The 24,172-nt window shown below is 43.1% G+C and overlaps 2 long non-coding RNA genes across 2 annotated transcripts in view; one reads left to right on the forward strand and one right to left on the reverse strand.

Moving 5' to 3' along the window:
- The window catches only part of LOC114009508 (uncharacterized), a 30,455-nt gene that overhangs the window by 5,945 nt on the left and 338 nt on the right, over nt 1-24,172 (reverse strand). The window lies entirely within an intron of this gene.
- On the forward strand, nt 8,785-13,032 carry LOC102500078 (uncharacterized). The gene is made up of 3 exons (XR_335833.2): nt 8,785-8,837; nt 9,504-9,564; nt 12,714-13,032. It is a non-coding gene; the product is annotated as an uncharacterized LOC102500078 (long non-coding RNA).

The following is a 24,172-nucleotide window of genomic DNA, read 5'->3' on the forward strand; positions in this document are numbered from 1 at the left end:
TTCCTGCTGGAAGTGGAAAAAGGTTCACCAAGGCTGCTGTGGTACAGCTGTCTCTTCCTTTGCTTTTCCATCACTCGGTGGAAAACACTTGACCAAGGGTCAAGTTCTTGGGTGACCTTGAATAAGTCACTTAACCACTTTCAGACTCATTTTCTTTATCTGTAAATGGAATTACTCATGCCACCTTTTTCTACTGCCATGACTTGCTATACCAAGAGTGATAGTAATAGATGTATGGAAATTCTTGGTAGAATCTGAAGTCCTGTGCACATGTTCAGCCTTCCTTAGCTTGGAACTATGGTATAAATTTCCTGACCCAATTGTCTGTGGCCTCACTGCCTCCAGACTCATACAAATCAATTCTCCTTGATAATAATGCCACTTGAAAACAATTATTATTAAATATGAATCTAATCAGGTAACTCCCCTTTTGGGTATGTGTCTGTATCTACAATCCTCAAGATCCTCTTCAATTTGACTCATAGTTTTTTTCCCTTATTCTCATCACCCATCCCCTTTAGTCTTATGCGTCACTGGGAATACTTGCTACTTCCTCAATTAAGCCATGTGTTTTCAGGCCCCTGCCTTTGCTCACATGTCCCTTCTGCCTTAGAATAACTTCCTCCATTTCTCTCTTCATAGAAGAGAAATTACTTTTTTCTCTAAGGCCCATATTTTGAATCAGCTTTCTAATACTTACAAGTTGAATGTTTCCATTCATTCCTCTGGGGGTCCTGTAATGCTTAATCTTTACCTCTTATTAGTCTTTTAATAAATTCTCCATGTGTTGCTTTTCCCATGAATATGAATTTCCTAGCCCTCCCCCACTTTATTGCAAACAGGAAAAGAACAGGATCCCATTTATACAGTGCTGACCACATATTAATAGTTCCTCAATGTGTATTTACATAGTAATTGTGGCTTTGGTTGTTGTAAGGAATATGACTATATTAAAGTATTTTGAAATTCTTCAAGGTTCATATGCCTGTCATGTGAATATAAGACCAATGGATCGAATTTACCTTGGTAAAATTTTAGTCAGACAATTCTATTAAACTAAATCAAACTAGAAAGACCACAGAAATCATCCAATTTAGTGCCCCTATTTTACAGGTGGTTTCAACTTAGTCAACCCTCCAATTAGGACTGTTACAAGCTAAAAGTGTTCTGACCATTCTGAGCCCCTCTTTCCTACACTAGTCCTAATATGGCTAAGTTAATGGAGCCCTGAAAGCATTCAGGGCACTGCACCTGTGAGGTGTTCAATCCAACTCAGCACATGAGTAGTGAGCCCTTCTTTCTCCCCTTCACTCCTCTAGGTAGAAGATTGGGAAATGTGTGTATATATATTAGCATGTACATACATATGATTAAAAATGAGAGAGAGAGAAGAACCCTCAACAGGGTCTTGTCATGTCACAATTTCCTATGCCTAGTGCTCCAGCTCCTCAGGATCCTAGGCATCTGCATGTTTTGGGCCAACCCTGGTCTCCAAACTAGTAGCTGGTCACATGGTTTCCAGCCTTGCAGGCACCTCTGTTACCATTGCTGCACCACAGCAGCTGAACAGAGGCAAATGTCTTTTCAGTTCTTACAGATATGCATTTTTTTTCTTCTCTGTCCAAATTAGTCATCTTAAGAAAGAAGGAAAGGAAATGACTTGTCACTTCTTGAATTAGTCACACACATAATTTCACATCAAACTACATCACAATCAACACTCATCTTAAGTCTTCTTCCTTTACAAGATGGTCAGAAGGGAGAGCCAATGAGTGTTCACCCTAGAAAATCTCAGTAGGCAAGTGATGAGGGAGGCAAAGAGCTACCCACCCAGCATGTCACTTTGAAGTGCCAGGGAACTGTTTTGAAGGGTTGAAACAATAGACACTCTGAATAGAATTGGCACAGGAAGAGATGTGATGGGAGTGGGATTGTCAAGGTGGCAAATATAGCCAAAAATGGCGCCAGCAGGTGACATAGTGGTTAAGGGGCTGGATTCCCACACAGCTGACCGTAGTTTGAGTTCTAGTTCCAACAGCTTGAAAATCACACCAGGCACATGTGTACACATGTACAAAATCCCAGAAGGAAAATGGAGGAGAATGTGCAGTGTGGTCATCCCCTCTTAGGGTGGGAAGATTTCTCACTTTCCTTTTCACTGGCTCTTTCTGTCTCTCTCCAGCAAACACAAGCACATTAAGGCAAAATTCTTAAAAAAAAAAATTAATTCAAATATATATATATATATATATATACACACACACATATATGTATATATATATAGCCAAAATCACACGAGAAAGCTCCTTCCAGTCTTGGATGTTCAGATACCCCGTCTCAACTCCAGGAGTAAATATGTAAATATGTTCAATTCTGGCACAGTCACTGAGGGAAAAAACCTGGCTCCTAGTCTGTCTGTCCATAGAATGAATCTTAGAACACAAAGTGAGAAAGTCTTGACTTGCATAGCAATTAGATTCTCACACCTGAGAGAGAAGGGAGGGGTTACAAAGTCCATCTAAGAGCAAGGTCACAAAGCATAGACAGGCGTAGGGCCTTTTCCAAACCTAGGTGGACAGTTGGTACAGAGCACAGACTCAAACCCAGGCCTTTTGAATCCCTGGATCTTCTAGAACACTAAGAACTGCATAGCAAAGCTGGTGGGAACTTCTAAAGACCAGAGTGGCTTCCTCCTACTTCTAGCTCGTCCATTACCCCTTAGAAAGGAGAGGCCTGACTGAGACCAGGGTCCTGTTTTCTTCCTTCCACAAACTCAGAAAAGCCTTTTCCTACAGAAGTAAAATAAGAGGGAGAGAACTGAACAGGCCTAATTGATTTTGGCATTATCACCCTAATCCAGAGCTCCAGGGAGCTTACAATGCTCTTCTGAATGGATCTGTGTCCTCCAGCAGCAGCAATAGCAGCCCTGCACACACATGGCTCTAGCTGCCGTTCCTTCTTAGTGGTGGACAATGGTCCCCCTTCCATACTGTCTGGGACTCGCCTATCTCCTACTTAGTTTCTTGTGGCCATCCCAATATTATGCTCCAGAGTCATCCTCCTTCCCCTTTAAACTTCAACCAAAACCGGGCAAAGTCCTTTTATGCTTTCCAGCGGAGACAGCCAGATAATTCAGAATAGGACAATTATGAATAGTAACCAGAGGGTTGTAGCCAAAAATACAAACAGCATCACCACTTCCACATTTCCAAAGGAGAACATTGAGGCTGAAAGAACTACACTTGCCCCAAGAAGGCCAAGACCACTGCCAGGATTTCCCAGGAGCTTTTCCGGTTCCCTCCTTAGTTAGCATTGGTGCTCAGTTTCTGCAGCTGTGAACTGAGATCCCAAACTCCTGCTAATCTATGGGATCTCTATGAAAATCCAGGATAAGTTACCCAAGGAGACACAATTGAGCCATCTTCAAGTCAGATAAAATGTTTCTTTTCGCTGATTTCTGTGTTTCTCTCCTTATCTATCACTTTGGGACACATTCATGATATGGACCAGAGGAAACATCTGTCAGAACCTCAGCAGACACCTGCCAGAGAGCAGAGAACTTAATCATGGTTTAAAGGAGAGGTTGGCATGGAACCAGGGCTTCTGTCTCCACTAATATCACAGATGAGAAAGCAAGCCCAGAAAAGGAAACTGCCCTTGGTCACTCACTCCACATGTCAGAAAACATACTAAACCCCAGGTTTCCCGCTTCCTCATCTGGGCTCTAGCCACTCTATTACATGGCTTCTCAATGGCAAGTGTAGTTTGCCAACTTTGGAAATATCCTGAGGGCACTGAATGGGAGGACCTGAGCATGTCAGTGAGTTCTAGTCTTCATCTATGGGATCAAGGACCCAAGCTCAAAGTCAGGTTAAGTCTCTTATCAGATAGATGATAGTCTTGCCCTCAAAGTTCTCAGCCTAGACAGTCTCCATTTGTGTCCCATCCCCACCCCAGATTCCCTCTCCACCCTCTGCACTTACTCAGTGCCTGAGGAGCTGGCCTTTAAGTAGTCTGTCATTCATGCTCCTTTTGCTTCTAAATCAGTTTAGCCATTGAGAGTCCCCAGCAACAGATCAGAAGGTGAGAGTAGAATGACAACAACCTAACCTCATTGGATTCTGTGAGAACAGGTAAATCTAACCCCTCTTAGCTATTTCACATAGCCAGTATAACAGGAAATATCATCATTCTATGTTGATGCATGATGAGACATGGGTAAATCTGTCCAGTGCTTGGGGGAGAAAATGGAGGTTACCAGGGCTTCTGTCTCCTGCCCTTGTAGCCCTCCAACAAAGAAAACAATGGAATATAATGAAATCCCAATTCAGAAAACACTCATGTCCAGTCATTGAGCTCCTTTGCCAGCAGCAGGTTGGCAGTTTCAAGTCTCTTTTCCCTCAACTTGGGGCACTGGAGTGAATGGCATGGGTAGCCTGGCTGAGGGGGTCTTTCAATAACCTCCAGGAGGTCTGCTCCTCAGGGCATTCACCCGAAGGGCCTTATTCCTTATGCCTGCCATAGCCACTCCACCTGCTTGTCTTTGTCAACTCCACCATCTGCTGGTCCCTATTTTTAACATAGTTCTGAGAATTCAACTCAGAATATCTAATGTTATTATTATTTTAATTCAGCTCTGAGTGCTAAATAATGACATCTCTAAAACAGGGGTCTCTGTTCTCAATTAGATTTGTTTTTCTTTAAATCACACTGCTCTATTACCAAACCAGAGTACTTATTATTTTTAACATGGCATTGTGATCTTTATTCCATTAAGTGACCTTACAACTAGGAGTAAAATAGAAACATGCTTTTAATATACTAACAGCATAATCTCATCACATTGCACTTTTAAAAAACTGTATTAAATTTTGAAGCCATTCAAAGGCAAAGGTCTAGCAGAAAGTACTTTTAATGACTATAATACATAAGAAGTTGTTATAGAAAATAGATTTGATGTATTTAAAATGTAGAATTTATTTCTGCATGGGGAGAGGGACTGTTAATACCTAAGACATAAGACAGGATTAAGACACTGGTCAAGTGGGCTCCTTCCTTAGGCAGGCTCTCTAGGAAATTTCTTCTGGAAGTGACAAAGTTTCCCTCTCCCTCTGACCTATAGAAATGTCAACTTCCACAAGGGTAGAAATCTTAAGAAGTATATGAGGTTTATTTCTATGTCTGTTCATTTGTTTGAGAAAAGGAGATTGTGATTAAGAAAGCCAGATCCCACATGGCTGACTGTTGTTCAAATCCCAGTCAGTCCTTCAGCCTGCGTGCGTGCATGCCCAAAACCCTCATGGGAGGGTTGAAGGTAAAAAGACTGCAGCATGACCATACCCCATTGGGGGAGCATACTCTCTCTCTAATGAACACACATGACCTTGGACATTAGAAGAAGAAGGGGGAAAAAATTCCGAGTGTCCAATTCATACCATGATTGCAATAACATCAGAATTTCTAGAGAGGGGACCCAGATGTGTATTTTAGAGCATTCTGAGCAATTTCCACAGTCAGCCCAAATTGTGCCCACTATCACTTCAGTTGTTCTCCCCAGTACCCAGGTCATACAGGATGTTGGCCTATCATCCTTCAATACAGCCAGCATCACCACATAGCTCAGAAAGCAGCAACCCAGCCTCTGCAGTCGACTCCTCAGCATGCAAATCTTGCCTCCTTTACAGTTCCAGCTATGGGACCATAGGTGTGGCAGGGGATACATATTCCTGTGTCTCCATTTCCTCATTTATAACATAAAGACAAAGCCTTTTGAGGGGGGTCATTATGACAAATAAGGTGATGGTTGTGTAAGAGGCTGACTGGAGCAGTTTTTACTTCTGGGATCTCAGTATTCCCTCTTCAGTTAACAGGTGAAAGGCAAGCAGTGTTTGGTGGTTAGGGAGGTATCAGCTACAATTTCTCTTTTCTCTGGTTTTCCACCAGTAACCTTTACCTCAGGGTTTGAGGTGGGATATCACAAAGGTTTATAAACCTGTCCTGCCTGCAAATTGGCCTTTACAGACTGCTCCTGAGATCAAAGGGCAGTGTTTCTGGGTGGTGGGCATGGAGGAGCCACTCTGGGACATGTGGTTCCTGGACACCTTAGGAGCATTCATTAGTCTCCTGGGGGGAAGGGCATCCACTCTAGACCCAGAGGTTTTCTGATCTAAGGGGCGATGAGGAAGGGGCAGGCCTTTCTGTCTTCTTGCCCTTATATGTGCAAAGTCACCAAGAGCGGAGTTCTGCTAGGCACCTCGGGCAACAGGAAAGATAGATGCCTGTGACCCAACTTCCTCTTTTCTGAGAATCGGAGATTCTGAATCGCAGTAAAAGCACTGTGATTCAGATTTTGTATAGAGACAAGAAAGGTCACACTAAAACAGTAGTCTTAAGTTTTAATAGGTGCAACTTCTCTTGAACACTTATTTGTAACTCCACAGGGCACTGAAAAGAGAGTTTTATTGGAAGATGGTCCATTCAGCATCCCTGACAGATGCCAGGTGCTTGGCGCATGTTATCTCATCACACCAGGCAGAGGCTCATGGAAGAGAAATAGGCTGCCTGAGGCCACTGAGTTGGCAAATGTGGAATTTTAGAGACAAGGGTTTTCTGAGGCTCTCCAACTTGTACACACCTCAGGATCACTTGAGGACTTCTTGAAACAGATTGCTTGGTGCCACCTGCAGAGTGTCTGATTCTATGGTGTGGGGCATGGTCTGAACATCTGCATTCCTAACAAATTCACAGGTGGTAACTGATCCTACTGGTCCCCAGGGCCACAGCTTTATAGCAACAGCATCGATGACATAAAACTCAGCCACAAAGCAAAGGGGAGAGGGCAAGTCCTTAAGAATAACTGGGGCCAGCAGGTGATATGGTTGTTAGGGTGCTGGACTCCTCTCAGTATTCCCTCTTCAGTTAACAGGTGAAAGGCAAGCAGTGTTTGGTGGTTAGGGAGGTATCAGCTACAATTTCTCTTTTCTCTGGTTTTCCACCAGTAACCTTTACCTCAGGGTTTGAGGTGGGATATCACAAAGGTTTATAAACCTGTCCTGCCTGCAAATTGGCCTTTACAGACTGCTCCTGAGATCAAAGGGCAGTGTTTCTGGGTGGTGGGCATGGAGGAGCCACTCTGGGACATGTGGTTCCTGGACACCTTAGGAGCATTCATTAGTCTCCTGGGGGGAAGGGCATCCACTCTAGACCCAGAGGTTTTCTGATCTAAGGGGCGATGAGGAAGGGGCAGGCCTTTCTGTCTTCTTGCCCTTATATGTGCAAAGTCACCAAGAGCGGAGTTCTGCTAGGCACCTCGGGCAACAGGAAAGATAGATGCCTGTGACCCAACTTCCTCTTTTCTGAGAATCGGAGATTCTGAATCGCAGTAAAAGCACTGTGATTCAGATTTTGTATAGAGACAAGAAAGGTCACACTAAAACAGTAGTCTTAAGTTTTAATAGGTGCAACTTCTCTTGAACACTTATTTGTAACTCCACAGGGCACTGAAAAGAGAGTTTTATTGGAAGATGGTCCATTCAGCATCCCTGACAGATGCCAGGTGCTTGGCGCATGTTATCTCATCACACCAGGCAGAGGCTCATGGAAGAGAAATAGGCTGCCTGAGGCCACTGAGTTGGCAAATGTGGAATTTTAGAGACAAGGGTTTTCTGAGGCTCTCCAACTTGTACACACCTCAGGATCACTTGAGGACTTCTTGAAACAGATTGCTTGGTGCCACCTGCAGAGTGTCTGATTCTATGGTGTGGGGCATGGTCTGAACATCTGCATTCCTAACAAATTCACAGGTGGTAACTGATCCTACTGGTCCCCAGGGCCACAGCTTTATAGCAACAGCATCGATGACATAAAACTCAGCCACAAAGCAAAGGGGAGAGGGCAAGTCCTTAAGAATAACTGGGGCCAGCAGGTGATATGGTTGTTAGGGTGCTGGACTCCCATGTGGCCAACTGCAGTTCGAGTCCCAGATTTGGTGTCTTCTTTCTCACTTTCCCTCTTTCTCTGTCTGTCTCTTTCTCTCTGGTGAGCACACATGCCCTGTAGCAAATATAATAACAATAACATTAATAATAATAATAACAAATTAAATAATTCTTTTTGATGAAAGAATAAAGAAGTTGTTAGGTTTCCCCCAAGCACCCTCCCATGCATCCCACACACTGACTGACACCTTTATTGAGCAGATGTATTCTTCAGGGATAGCAGGCGATTTCTGCTTTGTTGTAATCCAATCGCAGTCTCCAGAGTGACTGAGCACAGAGAACTAAGGGTTCACCAGCATCCCAGAGTTGGCAACTCAGTCAATTCTCTGAGAGCCTTGCCTTATCCAGGTAAGAAAAAGTCTGAGAAAAGGAGAAGAAATATTACCCAACTAAACTGGCGCAAAGAAGAGGGTGCTACTACACAATATTGATGTCCTAAGTAAACTCCAACATGCTGTGAGGGCCTCTGCATGCCTTTAATCCTGGCTGAGGGGACCAACATGGTGAGATCCTATCAATGGTACCTGTCTGTCCCAATCTCCCTCTGTCCATCACTTTTCTCTCTTGTGAAATAAATAAACTTAAAAAAAAAAAATAGAACAAACTTAGCCACACAACACAACCTGAGCAACTGGAGCACTCTAGACCTCTTCATAAGACCTTGGCAACCCCTGAAGCTCGATTGCAATTTGTGGCCATTAACACAAGCTGGGTCTCAGGTGACCTCAGAAAGCCTTTCTCTGATGTTTGTCTGGTTTCCTAGCAACCTAGACATTACGGAACTGAGGTGAAAACAAAAGGTTTTAAGAGATCATCCCCTGCTGACTGCCCCCACACCAGGTATTAGAAAGGATTTCTACAGTGTAAGAAGAGTGTCAGCTGCCAGCAGGAAGAAGGCCTGTGACCCCAATCCACAGGCTCTACCTAAAACCACAGGCCATTTACTGCAGCGTCCCGCTGCCACCACCACCACAATTAAAGCTACACAAAAGCACAATTGCAAACGATGCAGAGCAACGGTGGGCTGCAGGCAGTAAGACTAGTTCAGTGTGTAATAATCTGAAGTAAAACCAATGTTTTAAAGCTTAAGGCTTTAAGAAATACATGGCATGGGAATTTTTAGAAGTCAATATTATGAAGGGACTGCCATTTACCTATTAGCATAAAATGAACCAATATGGCAACAAATGCTGTCCCAGTGAGATGACGAGTCCATATTGCTGATGTTGGAAGGTGCAGAAGAGGGTGTTTGAAGAGGAAGTGGAAGTGTGAGTTTTGGAGTCAGCCATGCATTCAAGGCCCAGATCAGCCATTTAGCAGCTGAGTGATTTTGGCATATCACCAAAATCCCAAATCCAAACCATCAGGCAGTCCTTTTATCTCTACCACCAAAAAATATCTTCAGTCTGTCCACTTATCTCCATTGCTACCTGCACACACAAGCCACTGTCATCTCCTATCTGGTTTATTGCAATAGCCTGTTAACTCGTATCCTTGCTTCCATAGTTGCCACCCAACGACGCAGTCTCTAACCCAACAGCCAGAGTGATCTTTTTCTTTAATTGCCGTAAGTTACGCATAACTTAAAACTTATCATAACCATTTTTAAGTAAGTCAGTGTTAAGTATTTATACTCATATTGTTGTGCAACCAATCTCTAGAACTTTCTTAACATGCAAAACTGAAACTCTGTAAACAACTCCCCATTTCCTCTTTCCCCAACTCCTGACAATCACCATTTTCTGTTTCTATGAAGTTCAGTACTGTAGGTACCTTATATAAGTGAAATTATACAGTAGTCTTCTTTTTGTGCTTGGTTTATTTTACTGAGTGTAATCCCCACAAGGTTCATCCACATTGTAGCAGAATTGCCTTCCTTTGTAAGACTGAATAATACCTCATAGCATGTATATAGATCCTTTGGTTGATGTATTAATCCATCAATGGGCATTCAGGTTGCTTCTGTCTTTGGTTAATACAAATAATGCTGCTATGATGATGAGTGTGCAAACATCTCTCTGAGATTCTACTTTCAATTCTTTAGGATATATCCTCAGAAGCAGTGTTGCTGAATCATATGACAATTCCAGCTTGAACTTTTTGAGGATCCACCATAGTATTTCCATAGCATCTGCACCATGTTTCATCCCCACTAACAGTGCAAAATGAAGACCTCAGCCCTGTTGGGCTGAATAAGTGTTTGTCGTTATGGTGGTGATGAAGGGGGTAACTACCTGTTCAATGTAGAATGTTTAGCAGCATCCCTGACACCTACTCACTAGATTCTAGTAGCACCCACCCCCAAGTAGTTACAGTCAAAATTGTCTTCAGGCATTGTAAAGTATTCCTTGGGAGCAAAATCACCCCTGTTGAGGACCACTAGGTGAGATCATACTCTCGCAGCTAAACCCTTCTGACACCTTTCCATAGCACTGAGATCCAAAGCCTCCCATGACCAACAAAGTTCTCAAGACCTATCTTGCCCCCTTCTCAGATCTCATCTCTGTTCAGCTCTCCAGCATTCACTGGGCACTGGCACAGTGACTATCTTTTATCCCTCAGACACGACAGGCTTATTCCTACTTCAGGGCCTTTGCATTTGTAGTTCCCATTGCCTAGAACCCCATCCTCAGGTCTCTGCTTGACGAGTACACATCTCAACTCATAAGTCATCCACTTTAGGAGGTGTTCCTAGGCCACCCAGTTCAAGAAGCCTCTTTCTCAATTAAGTCAGAGTAATTGGATGCTTAAGACTTTGAGAAACATGTGTGTATAAGTCATGGCACTTTTTAGGAAGACATTGTTGTAGTGGTTTTCTTCTTCACTGTCTTTATTACCATCTATTGTTTTCAGTTGTGTAGAATCTATGGAATAAAAAATATAATTTATCATCTAAGTTGGAATATTTTGAGAGTGAAGGGGCATGCTAGAAATAATTAACATGTATGAACAATCCCATGAAAACCAGGGGCTTCTGGCAGCTCTAATGATCCCTCTCCTTGACTAGGATTTGAGCTCCATGAGAGCAGAGCTTTTGTGTTTTTTTTTTTTTTTTCCCATCATGTGTAGCCTGCACCTACAATACTAGGTGCCAACACACAGTAGGTGCTCAGTAAATATTGACAAAGAAATGTCAAAACTTTCTGACCTCAATTACTTGAACAATGAAAATAGGTGTGGTAACTATAACAAAATAGAGATTGTTAAAAGGAATAAATGGCTATCATAAACGTGCCATGGATCTCAACAAAATGCTTACCCCTTCTGTGCAATTTCCACAGAGAAGTAAAGCATCAGAATGGAAGAGAGCATAGCTCATGGAAGTGGAATCCCAGCACTGGAGGTGGTGGTCTAGACGTCCAGTGTTTCTCAACCTAGCCTATTCCTTATGAGAGTCACCTAGGGTGTGCTTGGTAAACACGTGCGCCCAAGCCCACTCCACAGAACAAGTGAAATGAAAGTACTGGAGGCCAGTCTCCGGCAGGTGAAGGCTCTTAAAGTTTCTTTGGGAATTCTGATGCACAGAGAGGCCAAAGCCACTAATATCACAGATGAGAAATCAAGTCCAGAAAAGGAAACTGCCCTTGGTCACTCACTCCACATGTTAGAAACCATACCAGACCCCAGATTTCCCACTTCCTCATCAGGGCTCTAGCCACTCTATTAAATAGCTTCTCAATGGCAAGTGTAGTTTGCCAACTTTGGAAATATCCTGAGGGCACTGAGTGGGAGGACCTGAGCTTGTCAGTGAGTTCTAGTCTTCATCTACAGGATCAAGGACCCAAGCTCAAAGTCAGGTTAACTCTCTTATCAGATAGATGATAGTCTTGCTCTCAAAGTTCTTAGCCTAGACAGTCTCCATTTGTGTCCCGTCCCCACCCCAGATTCCCTCTCCACCCTCTGCACTTACTCAGTGCCTGGGGAGGCTGGCCTTTAAGTAGTCTGTCATTCATGCTCCTTTGGCTTCTAAATCAGTTTAGCCAATAAGAGTTCCCATCAACAGATCAGAAGGTGAGAGTAGAGTGACAACAACCTGACCTCACTGGATTCTGTGAGGACAACTTGAATAGGTAAATCTAACCCCCCTTAGCTATTTTGCATAGCAAGTATCACAGGAAATAACATTCCATATTGATGCATGATAAGGCATGGGTAAATCTGTCCAGTGCTTGGGGGAGAAAATGGAGGTTAACTTATATTTATTGCAAAGCATTGAAACACAAAATAATTTAGGGGCCAACTTATGGTATAATGATTAAGGTCACTTGATCTCACATGGCTGACATCATGGTTCAAGTCTCGGACTTTAGAAACTTCCTGGGTTTTCATGCCCAAAATCCCAAGGGAAGGGACAGATGGAGAAGGGATTGTGTACCATTCACACCCCACCCCACCCCATGAGAAGTGCCTTGTCTCTTTTGCTTTCCTCTCTCTTTCTGTTCTCTTTCTCCAGTGAGCAAACATGACCTCTGGAAATTAAAAAAAAATAAATCAGTAAAACAGAATAATAAAAACACAAAAATTTAAAATCAGCTTTTTTCTACATTCCCTTTGTTTGTTGTTCTTGTTAATTACATCTTTCTTCTCTGGCACAGGACTACCTTCATTTTTCTTTCTCTAATCTGTTTACTTTATGAGCAACATTCAAACTTTTTACAACCTCTGTTGGCTTTCAAAGGGCTCCTGTACTTACAGTAACATTTTCCTGCCACTCAGGAATTGATTTCCTGGAGATGATGAACCAGAGCTGGACTCCAAGGAAGAGCCATGTGTTCTCAGCTTCCTAAACTTGGTCAACAGCCTGCATTGCCTTCCAGTGGTCCCTCCTCAGAAGTAATGGCCCTATCTCAGATGACAAGATTGAGATTTTTCTGAGCTTCAATCTACTACATAAATTTGGACACTAGGTGGAAAACTTTAATGAGGCCACAGCAGTTAGTGGAGTAGGAGGTGAACAGGCTGGGCTGCTCTGAACTCAACTCACCACTGGTCTGTATTCCTGAACAAGTCAATGAATCTCTCTATGCCTCAGTTTATTCATGTGTAAAACTGGGATAAAGATCAAGTCTATTGTAGGACCAATGGTAGATAGCGAATTCTTGGGTTTCTAACCATGAGGGGACCATGAGGAAGGAAGGGGATTTGTGAGGATCAACAATAGTGAATATTGGGATCAGCAGTTAGCGTAATGGCTATGTGGCTGGACTCCCATGTAGTCAACCATGGTTCGTGTCCCGGACCCGGAGGCTTAAACTCACACCAGGCGCATGTGCGTGCATGCCCGAGATCCCGAGAGTAGAATAGAGAAGGGATTGCAGCATGGCCATCCCCCCGGGGGGTGATTTCTCGCTTTCTGTTTCTCTGTCTCTCTCTGTCTTTCTGGCAAGCGCATGTGCCCTGTAGCAAAGCCTGCATTGCCTTCCAGTGGTCCCTCCTCAGAAGTAATGGCCCTATCTCAGATGACAAGATTGAGATTTTTCTGAGCTTCAATCTACTACATAAATTTGGACACTAGGTGGAAAACTTTAATGAGGCCACAGCAGTTAGTGGAGTAGGAGGTGAACAGGCTGGGCTGCTCTGAACTCAACTCACCACTGGTCTGTATTCCTGAACAAGTCAATGAATCTCTCTATGCCTCAGTTTATTCATGTGTAAAACTGGGATAAAGATCAAGTCTATTGTAGGACCAATGGTAGATAGCGAATTCTTGGGTTTCTAACCATGAGGGGACCATGAGGAAGGAAGGGGATTTGTGAGGATCAACAATAGTGAATATTGGGATCAGCAGTTAGCGTAATGGCTATGTGGCTGGACTCCCATGTAGTCAACCATGGTTCGTGTCCCGGACCCGGAGGCTTAAACTCACACCAGGCGCATGTGCGTGCATGCCCGAGATCCCGAGAGTAGAATAGAGAAGGGATTGCAGCATGGCCATCCCCCCGGGGGGTGATTTCTCGCTTTCTGTTTCTCTGTCTCTCTCTGTCTTTCTGGCAAGCGCATGTGCCCTGTAGCAAAAACCTCTCCAAAAAAAAAGAAAAATATATAGTGAATATCTAGTTCTTGGCACATAGAAAAGATCATAGATAATAGTTATTATTATTTCATAGGATTTTGTGAATATTGGATATCATAATGTGTAAAAATAACCAGTTGATGCCGGGGATGCAGTAGGTTTTCAATAAATGATACAATACACTTGAAACCAGATCTAAGAATATCTACAAGAAAATGTTCAAAGTAGTTCACTCTTCCCTGATATTTTGTTATGAAATGAGTGTTAAAAACATGAAGGCAACTCAACTCTCTCACTCTTCAAAGAGTTTTCAATCTAGTCTCTAGGTTCATTTATTTGATACTCATTTTGTAAAATATCAAAATAGCATCTTATGGCCAGAAACTATTGCTGAGGTCCCCTGGACTGGACATCAACAGTCCTGAAGACTGGACTCATCTCTCATGGAGCACTGTGGCTGCATCTCTGTGCTATGACTTTTGGGCTCTTAACCCATCATGGCTGGCCTTTTGGAAAAGACTCTAAAGAAAGAAGTTAATTAGTGATTATTATTGGGGTTTTACACAAAGAAAAAAAATCTATCCTTTGGGAATGGGGCTGAAATTCTCAGTTCCTCAGCCATCCATCACTGTCAAACAGGCAGAATGTAATCAATTGCTTCACATCAAAAAGATTGAATATCCAAGTGTAATCCATCTCCTGAACTTTATTACCAATATGCCTTTCTCAACCTTTTGATTAATCCAATTTTTTAGACTAAGAAAACTAACTGCAGCATCAGAGAAAAGGCACCAATTAACCCTTCCTTCCACCAGAACTACCACTAGTCACCATCTGTAATAAGAGATACACTTCAACTATTTCAAATACAACGATTGCTTAGTGAGACCAGAAAGCTAAAGAGCCTTCCTTGGGATCTATATCCAAAACAGCTGCTTCTCTAATACAGGAAAATAACCAGAAGCAAGAATGGACTGCCTGCTGTCACCAAAGCTGAGACTCCAGCCTCCAGACCCTGCCTTCCAGACCATTCTGCATAGGTCATAGCCCAGTGGTTATACACACAGGCCGTGGAATGGGCCAGGCTAGTCCCAAATAGTAGAGCTGAGGCCTACTTTCTGATTGCCTATGGATCCTGGAACTCAATTAAAATTCACCTCAAAGGATTATATAGTTTAAAGAAAGTAATGTGTGTGTATAATCACATAGCATAGTTTCAGTGCTCAAACAATCAACATAGTAATTATTCATTTTGATCATTACTTTTATAGAGAAAAGAAGGACCACATAGAAGAATTAATACCATAAGCTCAGTTCAAACACATATCACTGACTGGTATTGTCTCAGAAAGGCAGTCTTCTGGCATCAGAAGTCTCAGAATTTCAGTGGAGACCCTGCCCTTTTCCATTTGTTTCCATTGGTCTGATAGTCCCCAAATGGAAATCTTCTGCTATGCTATGATATTTGAAAATTCCTCAGACTTAGGAACCAGCAGTTAGCATAATGGCTATGTCGCTGGACTCCCACATAGTCGACTACGGTTCGCATCCCGGACCCGGTGGATTAGAACTCACGCCGGGCGCGTGTGCGTGCGTGCCCAAGATCCCGAGAGGAGAATGGAGGAGACCATCCCCCCGGGGGGTGATTTCTCTTTTTCTGTCTCTATGGCTCTCTCTCTCTCTCTCTCTGTCTGTCTGGCGAGTGCACGCGCCCTATAGCGAAAACCTCTCAAAAAAAAAAAAAATTCCTCAGACTCAAGGCCCCAGGCTGGAAGACCAGGTGTTGTATTTCTTAGAGAGCCTTGGGTGCATCTCTGGTTAGATTTCTACCTGGCATGTGGCACTCCACCTCTATCAGCCATTCATTCCTCCCTTAGAGCACAAGTTCTCTTTCTCCTCCAACACTGACGGTCTATGTTAGGGGCTAAACTGTGCCCTTCTAAAATACATATGCCAAAGCCCTAACCCCAGGACCTCAGAATGTGACTGTATTTGGAGATAAGGCCTTTAAAGAGGTGATTAAGTTAAAACAGGATTGTTGGGATGGACCCTAATCTAACATGGCTGATGTCCTCGTGAGAAGAGGAAATCTGGACTCCTAGAAAGACACCAGTAATGTGTATGTGAAGGAAGACCATCTGAAGACACAGGGAGAAGCCAAACCAACTAACACATTGATTTTGGACTTCTAGCCTTCAGAACCATGGGAAAAGAAAATTCTATTGTTCAAGCCACCTAATCTGTGGTATTTTTGCTATGGCAGCCTCAGCTGACTAATATAGTCTATTTCTTCCCCAACATCCAGACTCATCTATGACACCAACTCATAAGTTGAGATAAACCATGCTGACTCATTTTACGGCAGCTTGGGGAAATTCTGTTTCCAGACAATTACATTTGAAGTGTCACTCCATAGTGACAGAGAGGGAAGAGCCATGGAACCTGAGTGCACACTTTCCTTCTGGTTTCTTATTCTGTCTGCAGTGAGATGGCTTCCAAAGGTGAGGCAGGAGCAGTTACTGTCTATTTGCATCCAGCTTCTTCTCATGGCCAAGATCCCTTCACACAATCATTTCTAGTCTCTTCACTGGATCTCTCCTCTCATGAATATGCACCAAACCACCCACAAAAGGAATTCACAGTTTCCAATTCCATTTCTACACTTAGCAAAATGTATCCCATCTGAGGCATTGTGGGGAGCTCCATGATGTGGCTGTAACCTGCACATCCAAACTAAGGCTCTCTGGATGTGCCTGCCCCCCTACACCACATCATAGTGTACTAAAACCTAGGGGAAGGCAGACAATTGCATAGACTACAAAGTGAATAGCAGTTATGTAGTGCAATCTGCACAGCTGCACAGAAGCCCTGGCAGAAGCCAGGTCTTAGACAATTCATCTCCTTCCCTGCCTCTTGCTGAACAACTAAAATGGCCTTTGTAAATAGTATTGATTCACTGACATTTCAAAGTATTTTTTTCCAAAGGGAAAAAAGTAAAAGTCAACAAAGAAATAAAAAAGACTCCGATACATATTAGGTCAATACTGCAGCTCTTTGGATCATGTGTCCACTACTCAGGACACGAGCAATTGCTCAGAAGAGGTAAAATGACCCAATGTATGTAGTCTCTAGGGAGGAAAGAGATCAGGTGCTACTTGAAATTTTGATGTTCCTTCCTCAGTATCATGATTGAGCATTACCTATAATAATCTTAATTCTTTCATTTCAATAATGATTTTGCAGAGGCAAGTCAGTGCTACAGCTGTAAAATGATGCTCTGCAAAGCTGAGCCACAAGGGAAAGCTCCTGGTTGGCATTTGGAGATCTCCCTGGGTACAGCAGGCACTTAGGTGCCCATGATCCAGGGCTGACTGAGGCTGGGAGTGAATTTGCAGTATCAAAACCCTGTTGGAGGTGCTATTTCTCTCTCTCTCTCTCTCTCTCTCTCTCTCTTACCCACTGTCTCTCTTGTTCATGGAAGAAATTTTTTTTTAAAGTTAAAACATAATAATCACTTTGGCCTTCTTAAATTGCTGTTTTCACTAGGAACTGCTGAGTATATCCAAATCCATTTATTGATTTAGAAACAATAATGTCAGGACCAGCAGGTGGCACGGAAGCTAAGGTGTTGAATTGTACCTGGCCGACAATACAGTTCAAGTCCTGGACAGAAAAAAGAGACTGACTTGAAAAACACGCCGGTCGCAAAGTGTTGTGGCATGGCCATCCCCTCAGGGGTGGAAGGGGGGATTTCTCATTTTCCTTCTCTCTTTCTGCCTCTCTCTGGCGAGCACATACATTCTATAGCAAAACCAAAAGAAAAAGAAAAAAGAAAAAATGTCTTTTTCCTTAGAGTTTCTGTGGATGGGCCAGTACAAGAACATACTGCAGAGAGTTGGGATCTGACAGAGTCTCAGAGGAAAGCATCTATCTTGTGACTTACAGGGTCTATTCCACTTCATAGAGATTGATTCATAAGTCGGAAGGCCTGTTTGTTAGTTTAAGATGAGAAATAAACTCTCAGCCAGGCCCAGTTACCCACTTCGGCACCTCTAACTATCTTTTCCCTGGACATTACAATTACAAAATTACAGGGACCAGCAGTTGGCGTAATAGCTATGTTGCTGGACTCCCATGTAGTCGACTGTGGTTCAAGTCCCAGATCCGGTGGCTTAAACTCACGCTGGGCTCATGTGTGTGCATGCCCAAGATCCCAAGAGGAGAATGGAAGAGAAGGGATTGCAGCATGACCATTCCCCCTGGGGGGTGATTTTTCACTTTCTGTCTCTCTGTCTCTCTCTGTCTTTCTGGCGAGTGCACACACCCTATAGCAAAAACCTCTAAAAAAAAAAAAATTACAATCAGAAGCTCGCTTGAAGAGTAGAGACACTGAGTTGGGGTGTGTAGGCTATTCCAGCCCAAGAACAGGAATAGCGATACCCATGGGGCAACTAACACTCTCTGTATGAGATGGTGTTTGAAAGACTCAGAATGCTTTTTTCTTTTTTGTATTTTCCAGCCTGACTCTCATCTTTGGATCACATAGTCATTTTTTTTTTTTTTTGGAGAGATTTTTCACTATAGGGCGCGTGCGCTCGCCATACAGACAGAGAGAGACATAAAGACAGAAAGCGAGAAATCACCCCCCCCAGGGGGAATGGTCACGCCGCAATCCCTTCTCCTCCATTCTCCTCTCGGGATCTTGGGCACGCACGCACACGCGCCCGGCATGAGTTTTAAGCCACCGGGTCCGGGACGCGAACCACGGTCGACTACGTGGGAGTCCAGCGACATAGCCATTACGCTAACTGCTGGTTCCCCACATAGTCTTTTCTTTAATATATATCCTTTTTAATTTTAATTTCTTTTATACAATCAATCACATATATCACTTAGCTTGAAAAGGGTTCCAACATGAATACATTTCTCACCAGTCCAGTTAGGGATACTATACATGTTATCATCAACAAATAACCCATTTCTGTGTCCCATAATATTTTGCTAAACCACAAACTATAAGTAAATAGGTTTCTGCTAAGGCTCTGACTATGGTTTGTTCCCCAAGGACTCACATATTGGAATTTGCTGTTAGTGGGTGCTAAGTGGTTGTTCCCCAGACATTCATGTGTTGGAACTTGGTTATACTGATTGCATTGTGAAAGTGTTAAGTGAAAACCTAATTTCTTCCTGGTGTCCCAAGGTGAGGATAACATCATTAGAGTGGGACCTCCATGACTATGTTGTGGTAGGGCTTATAAGCATGGGAAATGAGACCAGAATGGTAGCGAAAAGGCCATATGGATACAGACCACCCTCTGCTCTGTTTCGAGTTCTGCCTACTGTCATTTTGTGATGACTTCAGACTTTCCAGTCACCAGAATCATGAATATTATGAATAAACCTCTGTTTTCTCTATGAATCACCCAACCTCAGATATTTGTTAGCAATGCAATAATGAACTAAGACAGGTTCCAAAAATGCCTGCTTTGTCCCCTTGGAATTACACCCAAGTTACCTTGAGTAGTTTCTTGGGGGGTCCAGACCCTTCTGTTTATCAACAGACAAAGGCTTGGGTTACTCCCAACTTCCATGTGGGGGCTTCTCTGATTAAACTCCAAGTGAAAACTTTTCATCCAAGGAAACATTAAGCTTGCTGCTCCTTTCAGTCTATTTTTTTTTTAAGCTGTTGAGATAGAGCATGAGACGATGCCTGTAACTTTCCAGTTAGTATTAATAGCTCTGCATATCCAGTAACACTATAACAGGGAAAAGGGGGCAGGTGCAGATGTCCCCAAGAGAGCTTTTGCTCAGTGACTGTGGGGATTCAAACCCTAACCTGAACCTCCACCCTGAAGAGATTCAAAGGGTGCCAGCCTGCATATAGCCTGGGAATGGCAGAGACATTAGATCCCAACTGAACTAACTGGCACCAATGTGGACAGTGATTGCCTCTCCCAGCTAATGCTAAAACTCTGGCTCGGCTGCACTCTAAGAACACCTCTAACTTAGTTGCAGAGATGGTCAAGGATCCAACAGAAAGTCAGCCTAGATATGGAACATGTTCCAAGACGGCAAGAATGGGTGGATATCTTTGCCTCCTGCCCTTGGGAGCAATTACAGGCTTTATGTTCACTACCCTGAAATGGAGGAGAGAATGTACAAGGGAAATAGAACACTTGGCTTTTACTTTCCAGTGAGAATGAGAGTTATAAGACACTCCTCCAGGGCATGTTTTACCTGTAAGTGCCCAGGGCCCCATGAGGAGAGTGAAAACCCCTTCTGCATCCTCAGAACTGCAAACCCCTCACTAGTCAGGTGGGACACCTGGAGAGACACTGGATCTGCACGCTCTATTCAGTGTATAAGCTTGAAAGTAGTCATCATGAAAAGGGAATGATTTTCAACTTTAGGAATGAAAGAGAGCTGGAGTCCAAGGGCCTTTCCAATACTACTAGAAAGAAAGAAAAAGTTATGTGTCCAGCCAGTAGCATGGAGGTTAAGGTGGCTAGATCCCACATGACCAGCTGCACAGTTCAAGTCCTGGACCCAGCAGTTTGAAAAACATACGAGGCACATGTGTGTGCATGTCTAAAATACAGAAAGGAGAATGAAGAAGGCATTGTGACATAGCCATTCCCCTCGGGGGGATGTTTTCTTACTACTCCCCCTCATCTCTCTCCAGTAAGTGTACACGCCCTATAACAAATAAGAAGAAGAAAAGTGATTTGTGGAGCGCTCCTGATACACTGGGCACTACACTAACCACTGGGTGTGCATGACCTCGTCTGATCTCCAGAACAACGCAAGGGGTGAGTCTTAATAGCCCCATTTTCCAGTAGGAAGGCTAACCACTAGGAGAGTTACATAGTCTATTGACTCCAGATCAACTTGATTGGATCAAGGAAGTGGCTGGGCCTTGATCCAATCAAGTTGATTGGGTCTGGGTCCAGATCCACCTAGTACTTTCCACTTAGCTGCACCGTCCACACCTGCCAGGAAGGGTCTATGACAACATGGGCTGCATTAAGATTTCCTAAATTTCATAACCTCCCTGTGCTTGTTATTATTTATTTATTTATTTATTTATTTTTGTCTCTCTGATGTCTGTGCCGCCTCTGATTTGTGAGAATTCAGGAAAAAAAAAATCTTCAAACAAGAGGACTCCATCTGCTTGTCTTCAGAGGCAGCAAGAAGAGAAATCTCCAGATCAGTGGGGCTGGAGCAAGAAATAGCATCTAAAGGGAGAAATTCTAGGGCCTTTAGAAAGACAGAAAGGAAGAGCCTGGGAGTCAGGTCAGGAGGAGCTGTATCCCAGCTACTAAAGATAAAAAGAAAGGCCTTGGGGCCAGCAGGTGGTACAGTGGTTAAGACACTCGACTCCCACATGGTCAACTGCAGTACAAGTCCTGGACCTGGTGGCTTGAAACTCATGTCAGGTGCATGTGCTTGCATGCACAAAATCCCCAAAGAAGAATGGAAGATTTCTTGCTTTCTCTCTCTCCGTCTCTGTCTGTCTCTCCAGCAAGCACACATGCCCTCTAGCAAAAATCTCTTCAGAGAAGCAGCCTCACACCAAGTGCCCAGACACATAAAGAAAAATATTTATATAGTACAAACAGGGTCAAAGGTACCCTGATATTTGAGGGGCTCTGGCCATTTCATGGAAATTAGTATAACACACATGCAAAGAGCCATTGTTCTTTTAAAAAATTAAAAAGTAATATTCTTGGGATTGAATAATATCGTTTTCCTAAAAGGTTCCATAGTTGTTTTCATTTTGGTCACATCTGTGCTGAGGCTGGGCTGAGGGAAATCGTGCTAGGGTCACTCTTGCTATGACATTCTGTCATCCTTTTAGTCTTAGGTAAACTGACACTCCCTTCAAGAAGCAGCCACCCATATCTAAGCCAAATAAGACATCAAACATGGATATATAGCTGTTCCTCTGATTAGAGGGAGATTGGCCCCCATGGATGCCAAAGTCCACATAAACTCACATCCCTATACAAAATAGTACATTTGCGTATAATCTGCCCAAATCCCCTGTATATCTTAAATCATCTCTAGATTACTTATACCTAATACAATGTAAATGCTACATAAATGGTTGTTAGGCTGTGTTATTTGTATTATTTGTATTGTTATATTGCTATTTTTTGCTCAATGGTTGGTTGAATACACACAAACATAGAGGGCTGAGAAAATAACCATGTTCTTCCTCTAAACAAAATCCCTCCATGTTTCTCCATTGCTGGAGAACAAAACCTATTCCCCCTATTGGAAAAAACAAGGCTCTTTCTGATTTACTCTTTCATCTCAATCCTTTCTCCAAACCTCACCCTCACTCTACATTCCACCATAGGTACTTACTATGAAGGTTTCCCACATACTCCAGCTCCCTTACACTTCGCTGCTGGGGGCTGTGCCACCAAAATTAGGCAGTTGAATCAATCTGTACTGAGATTACTAAAACACAAGGCTTGTAAAACTCAGGGACTAGCTGTACTGCTCAGCCTCAGGTCATGTCAGGGGATAAGCCATCCACCCCATGGGTGGATTGGAATCATGGGCTCTGCCATTGCTCGATGCAGGGTGTCAGGTAAGAGTGTGGACCTCAGACACAATCGGAATTGGCCCAATCCTGTCTTGCCATTTACTAGCAATGTGACCTTGGCCATGTATCTGATTCTTCATTTCTTCATCTGGGATACACAGAGTACTAACATCCAAAAGGTTAAGGGTGAGGAGTGTCTGCTATATAGCAGGTACTCAATAAATGTCTACTAGTACTAGAATTTCTAGAAGTAGCAAGAAATAGTTCTTTGGGGATACCACTGGACTATAGCACATATTTTGGTTGAGCTGTATGCACTCTCTGAAGAGACTGACCCAACCACCCCAAAATCACTCACATTGACATAGAATAAATTGCCTTCAATATTTTACACAGCTTGGTTTTTCTGTGAACAGTCACCACTATAAGATCTTGGCTAAATTACTTAGCCTCTCTGAGCCTCTGGCTTCTCGTCTAGGGGCAACCATCTCACAAATAAGATAACAAGAAGGGAAATGGTTTTTAAGTATAAAATATGGCTCAAGTCTGGGAACCAGCAGTTAGTGTAATGGCTATGTCACTGGACTCCCACGTAGTCGACCGCGGTTTGCGTCCTGGACCCAGTGGCTTAAAACTCATGCCAGGCGTGTGTGCATGCGTGCCCAAGATCCCGAGAGGAGAATGGAGGAGAAGGGATTGCGGCGTGACCATCCTCCCTAGGGGGTGATTTCTCGCTTTCTGTCTCTATGTCTCTCTCTGTCTGGTGAGCGCACGCGCCCTATAGCAAAAACCTCTCCAAAAAAAATAAAAATATGGCTCAAGTCTAAGGTTCTTGATTTGCTTTTTTCTCTCATGGCTGATTTTACTGCAGATTAAAAAGCTCTTATCTATAATTCCAAAATAAGACAGATTAAAAAAACAGTATTTTTTATAATTTGTTTGGCTGCAAACCTTAACCTGAATTGATGTCTTTTTATAATCTTTATCCCACTTTATTTTGAATATTCATTTTTTTGCCACGGAAATAATGTGTTTCTTTTTTTAATAATTATTTATGTATTATTATTATTTTAATTTACTACAGGGCATGCATGCTCACCAGAGACAGAAAGAGAAAGAGAGAGAGAGAGAGGGAGAGGGAGAGGGAGAAAGCAAGACTCTAGGTCCAGGACTCGAGCCATGATGGGCCATGTGGGAGTCTAGCGCCTCAATCACCAGGCCACCTGCTGGCCCCAATGTGTTTAATAATTGTCTTAGTTACCTCAGGGGCATCACGTAGGGCATGTGATATTCTGAATCCTGAAACACACCTGGCCTCCCCAGTTTTGCTTAAGAGATTATGAATTTATATTACAAGAGTATATCCTAAATTGCAGTCATTCATGTGTCACTTACATGGTTTCTGTCATATCCTGTATAACTGGACTTCAAGAAGTTCACAAGACTCATCTGTTTAACACAGTGGAACAAACCTACTTTAAGCAATGGTGATCTGAAACTAGCACAAGAAGTTAGCTCTTAGAGTCAAAACATAAGGGAGAAGTGTGATTAGTAACTGTGAGGCATGGGTTTATTGTTGAGCATCAGCAGTACAAGTCTACTAAATGC

Source organism: Tupaia chinensis, unplaced genomic scaffold (genome assembly GCF_000334495.1).
Source record: "Tupaia chinensis unplaced genomic scaffold, TupChi_1.0 Scaffold000545_1, whole genome shotgun sequence".
Classification (NCBI taxonomy): domain Eukaryota; kingdom Metazoa; phylum Chordata; class Mammalia; order Scandentia; family Tupaiidae; genus Tupaia; species Tupaia belangeri.